Below are 13277 nucleotides of genomic sequence, written 5' to 3'. Positions count from 1 at the left end.
CCAAATATAAGATCAGCTCCATCGGCGTCAATTCACCAAAATGCCAGGGGTAGCGGAAGTGACATCACGTCCACTTTGAGCTCCACTTTCGTTCACAGACACATACTTACACATGCACACTTACTCACACTCTCACCCGCAAGCATTTTTACTTACCTCGGCTGTCATGGAAGGGCGTATCCACATTTTTATTACACTAATAGTGAATATTTTTTGTTTCACTATTAGTGTAATAAAAATATGACAGAAAACAAATAGAGCGGAGTCCCAACTGACGTCCATAAGGACGAGCTGCCACTGTGTCCCGGACACTGAATTTGTCATCTCTGAACCCAGGGGTGGCAGGAGCTGTGTCCGGGGTCGCAAATGGCAAGCCAAGGGTCGCACCTGCGACCTCTGGCGACTCCTAAATGACGCCTATGATCAGCTCATGAAGAGCCAGTGCAAGTCAGATCAGTTCTTGCCATCACAAACCAGTGCAGGGCAAAATACATCTGTAACATTATTACACAGCATTGCAGGCTAGTATGTGCAAATGCAAAACATAGACCACTAGCGCAAAAACTACAGAACAGCAAAAACATGTCCCATCCTTTCCAGCTATTATTTGTGTGCACTAGAAGAAACCATTATATGCCTGTGTATATCAGTGTACATATTTATAAACCATTACGCTGAGCGCCCCATAGCATAGCAGTTCAGACCACAGCACATCAGTGCAATTCCTAAAATGCAGATTATTACACTTCAAGCTTTTATTTCATACCAGTGCGAGGGCTGGGTTTGGAAGCTCTATTTCATAGAATGTAGCCAGGCGACAGTTGCAGGTCAGGTCTAGTGTGCAGGAGCAGCAGGCCCTGCAACGAGGGGTACTTTTGGTCCGACAGCTTCTGAGGAGTTGCATTCTCAGCTGCCCGAGAAGGGAACACGTGATGAGCAGTGCCGTTCAGTTTATCTATGATGGTGCACACAGCAATGTGCAGACTGATGTGAGATGCTCTGGGCCTTCATGGAGCTCTATCACACGGTTGTACTGCCCTCTGCTGTTCGAGCCGTGCTACCAAAGTCATGACTCCTCGATGTCCACCTGATGTAATTCAACAGCCTGACTTCCAAGGATGCGCGGAAGCCTGCCTTCTGTGGAAGGCGAGGGGACCAATCACCTGCTTGCTCTGGAAGCACGGCTGCAGCTGCTTTAACAATTTCCCTGTGGTCCCTTCTCGGGCCCCGTAGTATGTATCGAGTTCTGACGTCTCGTGCACAGCTGCCACAAGACTTAATGTGATCCATGTCCTGCCCACCTGATTGTCAGTACTCGCACCATCGTACACACCCCGGTCTCTCTGCTAGTAAATGTACTCACTCCATCAACACATTCTCCTGCTCCACTCACTCCATCACCACATCATTCTGCTCGTCTCGTGAAGTCAGTACTCAGAGGGTGCGGGTGGGGGAAGCAAGACGGAGGGTGCGGGAAGCAAGACGGAGGGTGCGGGTGCGGGAAGCAAGACGGAGGGTGTGGGAAGCAAGACGGAGGGTGCGGGTAGGGGAAGCAAGACGGAGGGTGCGGGTAGGGGAAGCAAGACGGAGGGTGCGGGAAGCAAGACGGAGGGTGCGGGAAGCAAGACGGAGGGTGCGGGTGGGGGAAGCAAGACGGAGGGTGCGGGAAGCAAGACGGAGGGTGCGGGTGCGGGAAGCAAGACGGAGGGTGTGGGAAGCAAGACGGAGGGTGCGGGAAGCAAGACGGAGGGTGCGGGAAGCAAGACGGAGGGTGCGGGAAGCAAGACGGAGGGTGCGGGTGCGGGAAGCAAGACGGAGGGTGTGGGAAGCAAGACGGAGGGTGCGGGAAGCAAGACGGAGGGTGCGGGAAGCAAGACGGAGGGTGCGGGTGCGGGAAGCAAGACGGAGGGTGTGGGAAGCAAGACGGAGGGTGCGGGTGGGGGAAGCAAGACGGAGGGTGCGGGAAGCAAGACGGAGGGTGCGGGTGCGGGAAGCAAGACGGAGGGTGTGGGAAGCAAGACGGAGGGTGCGGGTAGGGGAAGCAAGACGGAGGGTGTGGGGGAGCAACACAGAAGGTGAGTGAGGAGCAACAAAGAGTGTGTGGGTGGTGGGGCAATGTGAGGTGGTGGGGCGGCTCAACCTAAAAAGAGGAGCTTTGAGTGGCAGGGTGCTGCATGAGAGTGGCTGTAGGATGGCGGATGATATAAAGAAAAAAATTACAGTACTGGGGAATCAAAGGATGACCTGAAGAAACAACTCAGAGCGAGTGAACACGGGATGAGCCTAAAGGGAGAAAGAACACACGGGCGACGAAGAGAAAGTAAGAAAACGCATGTACTCTTAGCACATTGGACGCCAAAGTGAAAAAGTAGTTCCCTGAATGCAAGCATCATCAGCTGTGGAAATCAAGTCAACCAATCAGAACACTGTAAGACCGAAATGCTCCTGAGCAGTACGAACACAAGACTAGGGATGAAAGCCATTGAATAAAAAGCAGGGAATTGTTGGAGACAATAAAGCCATCCAATCACGAGCAAGGGCAAGACCTGAAGCCCACTTTGTATACTTTATGGTCGTCAATAGGTATTTGCCAACAGTAGTGCAAGACCTAAAAAGGCCTAAGAGTCACCATGTGTCTTAAAATGTTCAATGTATTTGTGTAATCCCCACTTGATATAATTTTTTGTACATCATCTCCCAATCCCATGTCCCATTTAATCACATACACAATTTGGTACCTCCCACACTGGTCCAGGAGCAACTATCTCTTTGCCTGAATCCAGTGCGTGACCGGTCCTGGGGTTCGTGCACTGCCCTGGCATTTATATCTCAATACCAGCTCCTATTTATGTGTGGCGACCAGCACGTGGCGGGGCTTCCTGCCCGAGTTAGATCAGATCAATTCAGCAAAGCAGTGAAGCACTTAACAATTCAACATACTTTAAAAACATGATAAAACCAGCAAGTCCATTTCATCATTACAGCATAAGGTGACCTGAAAAAGTCCTAAATGTCCCTCAGGTGTGAGGGAGATGGTTAGTAGGTAATGTTGACTGGCCTTCAGTCTCTGGTAGGTAGCATTGATTCTGGCATTCAGGCAGCTCTTGCTCAGTGATTGGGTGTTGCCGGCCTCAGTGGCTGCCTCCTGGAAAATATATATTTTTTAAACTTATAAAGCTCTTCCTGAATCCACATGTGTCAGTGTAAAGCTTTGAATCTTTGACTTGTATGGCATGTTGTCTGAGGCCACTGACATTCTACAGTGTATATTTCACTGATACAATTTTTTTAAGCTTATAACATCTTGCTACATCGCGGAAGAGCGGGCGGGTGCCGGAACTGCCCTATTTTGTTTAACAAACTATAAAACTGATAAAAAAAAGAAAGACTGATTATTTGAATATTTATGGATAAAGCCTCACGATTCACCTGTTCTGTCATTGAGTACATGAGTGGTTTGTTATAAAATGGCAATGGTGCTATTGGGACAGTTATTCCCATTCTCAGCGCACTGCTCTCATGTTCCAAAGCTCAGCTTTTCAACGCTCATACCAAGCCCAGGAGTGGCAGATCATGTCAGATTTTCATAACACCATTGACAAAGTACAGGTTCCATTTTACTGCAAAATTGTCATTATTGTTGTAGTTAGAACTCACACTGTAGGTTATACCTATTGACTTTGTCAATGTTTGTTTACCATTGTGGATAAAAGGAAGTTAAGCATTCTAAATATGACTACATTATAGAGGGAAAAGCCTATGAAAACCTATATTAAAGTGCAGCTCTGCACCAATTTTTTTTTATTTTTTTTATTGGAGCTGGGAGGAGGTCTGAGGGACAATGAGAAGCCCTAATTTGTATGGAAAAAAAAAATCAGACTGAAGATGAGAAGTATGAATTTTGCAGTGGCCGGACAGGCAGTGGCGACTGTCAGCTTACGCCACATACACACAACATGTGATGTGAAGGTTTGTACTAGACACACTGTAACACAATGTATTCACAGTCTATAAAGGACCATATCAAGTCAGGCATATTGCTCTTAAAAATGAATGTGTTTTATGTAACACATATAGGTTAGCAAGGCATTTAAAAAGATAACCTTGAAGTGAAAACCAGAGTTCTGCCATCCACTAAGTTCCCAATTCATTACCCCAGACATGGATTACAGGTGGACGGGTTCCTTCGAGGGGTAACCTGCGGGCAGGCTACAGGAAGTCTCGTAGATTACAAAGCCAGGCGCTTTGGTGAAGCTCTCTAGTTTGCAAATAAAAATGTCAATGAGCCGGTGCTACTTTCAGTGACTGATGCAAACATACTTTGAGGGCGGCGTAACGCGAGACAGGGCTCTTCTGCATGTAACACTGGGGGAAATAAAGTGCTCTCCAATGCTCCACTGACTGCTGAGGTGGTCAGAGGGGGGTCATGTGTTACCAGGTTTCTTGGCGCTGTACAACAGAAACAGTCGCGTAGCTCTGCTCTGGCCATTGCGGGTAGGATGGTCTGGTTCCTAGGTGGTGCCTGAAGCTTAAGGTCCCTTTTGATCAGTACTATGGCAGGTGAACATAACCCGGTAGGGTGGCAAGGGTGCCATGGGCTCTCTTGCAAGCCAGTAAAATGGGCACCTTCTACCCTTAGTTGGGTAGTAGAATACAGAGAGAATTAGGGTGCAGAGGGCCTCTCAGATCCTAGCCCTGGTGTCACTGAACCTGCTGCACTCCTGCATGCAACAAACTCCAAATCTTGGAGTCTAAAAGTGATGGTAGGAATGCTGTGGTGCCCTGAGAGCATGGGGTCTGCATGGGGCAACGGCATCCTGTGGTTAGAGTTTGAGGCACCGATGAAGGCAGAGCAGGTTATCTCTCAGAAACCATCTTCTTGAGGACATCCTGTCTCTGAGGTGTGTCTTCACTAGAGCGGTCGCAGAGGCACAAAGAGCGCAGCAGCTCTGAGTTTTTTAAGGGTCAAACAGCAATTTTTGCAATTATCAAATCCAGCTGTTAGTTACTGAACCTTCAGAATACCCAGTGGCGGTCAACGGGTGGATGAGGGTACAGTGCTTAATTTGTAAAAATAAATAAATGCCAGGGTCCTTACCAGGAGGCAGCTGGCACCACCCATAGCACCAGCTAGCACTGCCAATGATAGTACCTACACAACTACTAACCATCACACTTCTACAAGTGTGACAATTCAGACTATTCCATGCCCCCAAAGGTACAAGAAATGCTTGGACAGCAGGTATTAGTCCTTTTTAATGTATTTTGATTTAATAAACAACAGTTGTTGTGCTCAGCTTTAAAATAGACAAACAGTGCCACCATGTGGCAGGCTAAAATAAGTGTCTGTTTTGACAATTAAGTGCCTGTGCCAAACACAAGAAACCACCAGCTCAAACTAAGCACTATAGAGAGTACCATGGAGACAGCCTCACCACATGCAAGTGGGAGTTCACTGACCCCAGCTTGAAGCATACTGAGGCCGGGCAGGTGCCCTGGGTGAGCCAAGGTTCAGGCAGACATTCTTTGACAGTGCTCTATGTTCCTCAGGGACGTCTTTGGGGGTGGGTGTGTGTGTGTGTGTATTTTTTTCCTGCTAGTTCTGCTGACCTGCACTTACCATCTGCATTGGTGGCCAGCTGGTCAGCCCTCCACTTTGGTTTGGCTGGTCCAGGACCCTGGAAACTTGATATTCTGGCCCTAGAACGAGGGGTGACCTCTGCAGACAGAGCAGGGTATTGGAATGAGAACAACATCCACTTTTATCCCAAATGTTTGGGTCTTACTTGTTGGCTTGAGTGATCCAGTACTTATGCAGTTTGGGGAGATGGACAGCAGTCCGCTCCCAATGAAATCAGAGAATTGTTTGCAGTTCAGATTCCTTTGTGATTCACTCAAGAGGAAATTGTGAAAGTTCTCTCCGTGTAAACATGGTGTCCTGACTTAGCAAATACTCGTCATTTGTGTCTATTTCTTGGCATATGATGGATGCGCCCTGGCATATGGTCGTTTGATACTTTACCTGGACATCGAAAGTTCTCCCATGACACTTGACGACTGTGCCCAAGTAGTAGGGGTTCTCCTTTGGCACATGGGTCTTGGTATGAAGTACCTGTATGTGGGCACGAGATGCTGTGCCAGGTAACCGAAGGTCCTCATGTGAATCTAAGGGATGTATCTGAGCCTTTATGGTTGTGCCCTGGCATTAACAGATTTCCCAGTCATGGTTGTGTTCTGCAGTTTGATGTATGCGCTTGGACATGCGCCATTCAAGCCTGTGCCATGGAATATCCATTTGTGCCTAAAATGTGATTCACTGCTTGGGAACCTGGGGCTGTGGATGGGTATTCAGAACTTCTACTGGGAACTTGAGGCTGTTTTTGCAGCATTTGGGGCTGATCAAGGAGGAAGCCTGTAATTAAGCAGAGGCTGACTCTACCATTGCATGTGATGGCTGTATAACATACTCTGGTACATCACTGTATGCAACTCCTGTACGATGACTGCACTGTTGCCAAGCATTGGCTTCACCCTAATTCATAGGAGAGCTAACTAGAAAATACAGTTTAGTAATTGTGTCACTTTATTAATCGTTACCATTTTGAATTGGTTTTAAACCATTTAAGGTCACATAATACAAATTCTTATTATGTGATTTTGAAAGTCTAGTGAAGACACTTCATATGACATCACTGGGGACCAACACGTGCAGAAATTCACTCCCGCAGGTCTTTGAATTATAGTGAATTCCCGTCCACCGCTGGCCCTCAAATGGGAAACCTCAGTGTCACAGGCAAGGATCCCTCACATAGGGACGTCAGGATTCATCATTGGCCTCAGGAGACACCAGCTGCAGCTCTTTCCCTGAGGCGGAGACCCTCGCCCCACTGCTTTGAGCAGTGCAAAAAAAAAATTAATATAATAACACAGTGTTATCCTTATTTTATTTTTCAGTGCCAGAGCCAGGTTAGGGTGGGGCTGGGCTGTCAAAGGGAGGAGGAGTGGAGTGCGCCATAAGTGCGCATGCCAGTTTGGCCGGCCGTGTTGGGCTGGCCAAACATACATGTCATGTCATGTATTGTATTGTATTGTAATACATTAAATATATTATTATATTATATATATAGCGCTTACTACCCCTGACGAGGTGTCGACATGTGCACTTAGAATTTCTCCACCCAGCTGTATTGCACAGCCGGGTGGAGAACATGGAGTGTCCCTGTCTGAGCACCAAACCAGGCCTCTCAGACCAATCACGACACTGCTGTCATGCAGTGTCGTAATTGGCTTAGGGGAGCCTGGGTGCTGCAGGAAGTCAGGAAGAGAGACAGAACCAGTCTCCGGACGGGCAGGTAAGTGTTTTTTTTTTTTTAATCCCTGCGTGCCCCGTCACCCCCGTTCAGTAGCAGCCGCCACTGAAAGACACTCCGGTGGGGCTCGAGGCCAAAGGTGGGACCAGCAGCCCCCATCCACAGGGTGCAGACAAAGGTAGTTCCCTTAATGCACAACACACTGTTGACAAACAGTTCTAAGTAGTCGAGAGAACATCTTGTGTGAAATTTAGGGGTTCCCCCTACTCTAGACCTCATTAGAGTGCCCTGGAGGCTGCGAGCCAGGGTTACTTATCGGGGGGTACTGGTAACTCCAGGTTTGGAGGTAATTTCATTGCAGGGTGGACCCTGGGACGACTTTTAGGAATAATGAATTACCAGGCGAATCAGGAATTCCAGGCCCGATCTCCGCAAGTAAATGATTTCCCCCCAGAAATGGCAGAGGGGGACTATGAAGTGCTTGGCAAACTTAATGATTATAAATATTGTTTTTCAGCAGAAGCATCAGTCTTTAGTTCTGATGTGGAGCACTCTCTGCCTCTTATCTCTGGCTTTGCCTGCCTACAGCGTCCAGGTGCTTTCCAGCTAGGTTCACACTCCACAAATACCACGTGTATACATACATAATAAATACATTATTATTATAGTTATCAATATCTTCAGAGCCTGCATTTGGTGCTGGACACGGCTGCTCGGATGGTCACCAGCGCCCGCGTCAGACCCTCACTGCCCTGGCTCTGACACGCCATAGTTGCCCATATGCTCCAAGCATTAGTTTAATACCTTTAACTATTCACACATCCTTATATCAATGCAGGTCCACATTGTTGTCACAATTTGCTCTCATCATCCCACTTGTACACTCCATTCATCATCTCATCGCTGTCCCGAGACCTTGTGCGCTCACTATGGGGACAATCTTTTCGTCGCCGCAGCCGCGCCAGGAAGTTCAGGAAGTTGTTAAAAACTTGGCTGTTCAAAGATTAAGACAAATACTTCTTATGTGGTATCGAGGCCGGCTTAAGGCGGTGCGGCCAGTGCGGCTGCACCTGGCGCTGACTTGGGGGTACACTGTGTGTAAAAATAAGATGGGTTTTAAAGTACTTGAACTTCCTTATGTGCCCAGCAGTTTCAGGCAACAATACAAATGTCAAGATAACTCCGGTGATTCATGTTCCTGCTGGTGAGAGATCGGAATTTTGCCTAGTGGTAGTTTTGACTCATCATGAAGTAGCGCAGAGGGATAATGTGCCTGCTGCAAAGAACGTATACCATGCAGATCACAGACCTGAGTGGAGTAAGAGTAGCGCTTTAAAAAAAGAAATGAGTCAGAGGGGCTATGGAGGGGTGAGGGGCACTGTTGGAGGATGGTAGTGAGGGAATTCATGGAGGAGGAGTTGATGGGGTTGGCGGGGGGTTGACCAAAAAAAGGCTGTTACGCCAGCCCCTGGGTGGCAAACATATTGTTTTACTTGTATTATGCTCTCGGTCAGTGCCAAGAAGCACAGGATATATGCGCTTACACATTAACGTAATCTAACATAGCACGAGCAAGCAGGGGCTATCTGAGGGTCAGAAACCACAAAGTCAGAAGCTGATTTTGCGGGGGTCTAGTACAAAAATACTGGGTGGGGGCTACTTCCAACTTCCACCCTTAAATGTATCATCTGATAGTCCAGTTTACCGAACCTAGGGCCAGACGTAGCAAAAAAGTACTTTCATAATAGCAAATTTTTGTGATTCGCTATTAGGGAATCGCAAACTGTGATGTATTACAGTTTGTTTAAACACTGTTAGCAATTCGCAGTGGGTCGCAAATGGACCTACCTCATCAATATTCATGAGGCAGGTTGCAATTTGCGACCCATTGTGAATGGCCACAATCACACGGATGGTGGCCTCCTGGGGTCAGCAGACCACCATGTCTGTGGTTGCTTTTTACATAAAGCATTTTTTTTGTAATGTAGCCTGTTTTCCTTAAAAGAAAACGGGCTGTATTGCAAAAAGAAAAACTGAAAAGTTTTTTAAAAATCTTTTCATTTTTAGATCTCCCTCTACAGTGCGCATGCACGGTTTGCTGCGAGGGGTATTGGGTGTTGTTTGCAGTAAAGGGCTTGGAACCCGCCCTTACTCACCATTGGTTCGCTCCACCTTCACTCTTCAATGCAGCCTTTCAATTAGGTATATTGGCCACTGCGTCAGTTCCGTTCCGTCAGCGGAGCATGGACAAGTACAAATTAAGAAAACTTATTTAGTAGCTCTCCGCTACTCACAAAATGATTAAGGTACTATTTCTTCGCCCTCCCCCTTCCCACTCGTGCTTCTTTTCCCTCTATCGCAAACACGACTCGAAGGTACTGGAGCGCTTATCATGAGCTCCAGTTACTTTACATTCAAGTTTTTATTTCGGAACAGAGACATTAAACAAGAGATTTTTGTTTAAGCACGGGGTGATTTAATCAGAATCACACAATGTTGAACTGATGCCGAGACTCTAATCTGGCCACCTGTGCAATTTTCCAGCGTTTGCTGCTTTAAACTGATTGAGCCACCCGGCCTGGGCGCGGTCATGAAATACCTGCACCAGGCGTCACTTCCTATTTTGACTCTGGCGCATGGACCAAGCGCAGTTTTATTCCTACTGATTATTGTCCGCTGCTTGCGCTGTTTCTGAGTTTCTGTTTATTTTCTTCTGGTTTTCCTTCATTTTTCTTTGTGTTACTGTCCTCCACCCTCCTTCCCAGTCATTGGTGGAATTGGCAGCTATGCAGTTTGTTGATTTCCAATTCCAGCACTGACTAGAGTCCTGCTTGTGCATATCTCTCTGCTCCTGATTTTGCCACTAATTTCATGAAGCACAAATGCATTTCTCTTGGGTCTTCCAGTAAAACGCATTCAGCAGCGCCCACACCTCAGAACATTGAAGTGTTGACAGTGTGAGAAGCACAGTGCCCTACACCGATATCTTGCACGGAAAGCTGCGTGGATTTGTGTCTCTAATCTCTCATCTGATCAACCAGTTTTCATGCTTTAGTGGACGTGAATCCAAGAATGTTCCTTTTGGACACATTTTATACACACCTGTCGCCGTGCAACCATTCCAAAAGACTTCGGGGATTTTCAAACCCTTGTTAGGTCTAGCGCGAAAGCGCTTTGACCTGTTGTGAGTATTGTGGGCTTTTAACCACGCTCACCTCATGCCCATCACTTTCACGCGTCCATGGGCTTGCCTTTTAACATTCCCTTGATGTCATTGGTAATTGCTTTACGTTTGCCCCACCTTGGGGCGGTTTTGTTACTGCCTTGCAGATTGACCCCGTTACAAGGATAATTGTACAGCTGCCAATATACTTCAGTGTGGGTGAACTATTTTTTTCTTTTGTCTCTCCCCTTCATACTCCATGGCAGCCATGGCCCTCATAGGGCTCACAGCACCAACAGCGCAAACTCCGTCAGTGGTATTGAAGCGCTGGTCACATTGTTCACACTGTTACCTAATGAGAGTGATTGCTTTTGGCTCTCCCCCTCAAGCTCCATAGCTTTACTAAAAACACTTATAATTGTAAATGCTTTACTAAAAAAAAACACAGCAATCTGCTTAGCAGCTCACCCAGCACAGCGGGACAGCCAACACTACAATATTCACGGCACTCGGGAAAACTTGACCCATGATGGTTTGCAAGCATTCTTTTTCAAACATGTTTGTCCATAAGTCAGCCTGTGGTGGTCCTAGGACAATGGGACCACCACCAAAAAGTTCAGCATGACACACTCTTTCTGTTTAGGTAATCTCCGAGTCCCCACACTAGGTTAGTGGGGACCCCAAAATAATAACCTCTCCACCATTTAGGGCCAGATGTAGCAAATTTTGAAATTGCGACTTGCAATTTGCGAGTCGGAGCGACTCGCAAATTGCAAGTCGCAATTTCCAATGCAGAACGGTGTCTCAGACACCGTCTGCGAGTCGGTATGGGGTCGCAGAGACCCACCTCATTAATATTAATGAGGTGGGTCGCAAAGTGCGGCCCCATACCGACTATAGGCACTCGCAAACATGGAGGCCTGCTGTAGTCAGCAGACCTCCATGTTCGTGACTGCTTTTAAATAAAGCAGTTTTTTTTTTTTTTTAAGTGTAGCCCGTTTTCCTTAAAGGAAAACGAGCTGCACTTAAAAAAAAAAAACGAAACCTTTAGTTTCGGTATTTTTTCAGGGCAGGCAGTGGTCCCTTGGACCACTACCTGCCCTGAAAAAAATGTTTTGGGTCCATTCACAAAGTGGAAGGAGTCCTATGGGGACCCCTTCCAATTTGCGAGTGGGTTACCATCCACTTGAAGTGGATGGTAACTGCGACACAATTTGCGACCGCATATGCGGTCGGAAATGGTATTGCATACCACTCCGAATCGCAAATAGGAAGGGAACACCCCTTCCTATTTGCGATTCAGAAATGCATATTGCGAGTCGGTCCCGACTCGCAATATGCATTTCTGCATGCCAAAGAGGCATTTGCGCCTCGCAAACGGCGATTTTCGCAGTTTGCGACACGCAAATCCTTTGCTACATCTGGCCCTTAGTTCCTTCTTGAGCTCTTTTATGGCTGGAACTTTTGTTTTACAGCTTGGAGTAGTTTGTGTTCCAAAGGCCTTAGTATTGCAGTAGGATTTCTGCTAGACCTGAAAATGTGTACAGCACTACACTCTCTAGGGGCTAAACATATGGTTACACTATGTTATTGTGTGCTATTCTATTTTTATGTTGTTATGCTCTCTAGGGTACATGACCATGTTTCTTACTAATGATATTTTTTATTTTGGTGTCCTCTACGGGCTGTTCTGAGCATTACAGTCAACATACTACAAAATTTGCTGCACTTGGTCATACCATAATCCTTTGCATTACTTTCTTTTACAAAGCATTTTTGCTCACGACTCAGCTTGTGGTGGTCCTGGAACAATGGGACCACCTTCAAAATGTTCACCACAACCTGCTCCTTCTGTCTACATAACCTCTGGGTCCCCACACTAGGTTAGTGGGGTCCCCAAAATAATGACCCCCTCCGTCCATTCAGTGTCTTTTTAATCTCTCTCATGGCTGGAACTTTTCTTTTACACCTGAGAGTAGTTTGTGTTGTAAGGGTTTTGTTCCTAATATCATTGCAGTAGGCCTGCTAGTCCTAAAAATGTGTAATACACTATGTCCTCTAGGGGCTAAATATATAGTTACACTGTAATACTTTCAGTCATTTTCTTTTCATGACCATGTTTCTTACAAATGCTATTTTCATTGTGGTGTCATCTATGGGCTGTTCTGAGCATTACACTCTAATGCCCAAACGTTTATTTTGAATAAAGGTTTTTATTGGATTTATGATAATTGTATATGTTTTATTAACCTCTCCTTATTGCAATTATGACCATCATTCAGGCCAACTTAACATCCTTATTAAACTAAGACTGAACACTCTTGATCTGTTTGGGTGACCCTTCTAGTTTATTTCTCTCGTTACTCATCTGTGGCTGTCTTGTGTCTTGTTTTGGGAATTGTGTTAGCCAGCCAGCAACTCTGATGGTGGGTGGTGAAAGTGGTATTCTATTGGAATTGGCATGGCAGATTTAAATTAGGATGCTAAATAGCAACATTTTAATTTTTGGCTGCAGATAGAGGAAGAAGAAAATTGAAGTGCTTTCGTTATATGCAAGGACACTGGAATTATGAGACAGGAAAAGACCAAATTATGGGGCAGGATTGACCAATTTATGTGGCAAGAAAAGTCCAGTTATGAATTTACAACTACAATATCTCTAACTCAAGCAAATGCGAGACCCATTGCATTGCAAATGCTAGTTTTTATTTGAAGGTAAGGGTTTATGTTCATTGAAAACATTCTAGGGCAGCTCAGGAGTCTTGAGGTATGCGACGAGTCTGGTGTTGAGGCGGCAAACGCGA

The 13277-nt window shown here is 46.3% G+C and overlaps 2 protein-coding genes across 6 annotated transcripts in view; one reads left to right on the top strand and one right to left on the bottom strand.

Moving 5' to 3' along the window:
- LRRC75B (leucine rich repeat containing 75B) overlaps positions 1–13277 on the top strand; it is a 98698-nt gene that overhangs the window by 4235 nt on the left and 81186 nt on the right. The window lies entirely within an intron of this gene.
- GGT1 (gamma-glutamyltransferase 1) overlaps positions 1–13277 on the bottom strand; it is a 400159-nt gene that overhangs the window by 348100 nt on the left and 38782 nt on the right. Inside the window, exon 1 of one of the 5 annotated variants that reach the window (XM_069215131.1) lies at positions 767–1094. The exons of the other annotated variants lie outside the window; for them this stretch is intronic. The gene's annotated coding sequence lies outside the window, so the exon portion shown is untranslated. Of the gene's footprint in view, positions 1–766; positions 1095–13277 lie in introns of those variants that run through there. 5 annotated transcript variants of the gene reach the window in all.

Source organism: Pleurodeles waltl, chromosome 11 (genome assembly GCF_031143425.1).
Source record: "Pleurodeles waltl isolate 20211129_DDA chromosome 11, aPleWal1.hap1.20221129, whole genome shotgun sequence".
Classification (NCBI taxonomy): domain Eukaryota; kingdom Metazoa; phylum Chordata; class Amphibia; order Caudata; family Salamandridae; genus Pleurodeles; species Pleurodeles waltl.
Note: the sequence above shows the minus strand (reverse complement) of the source record. Positions and strands in the feature narration are given on the sequence as shown.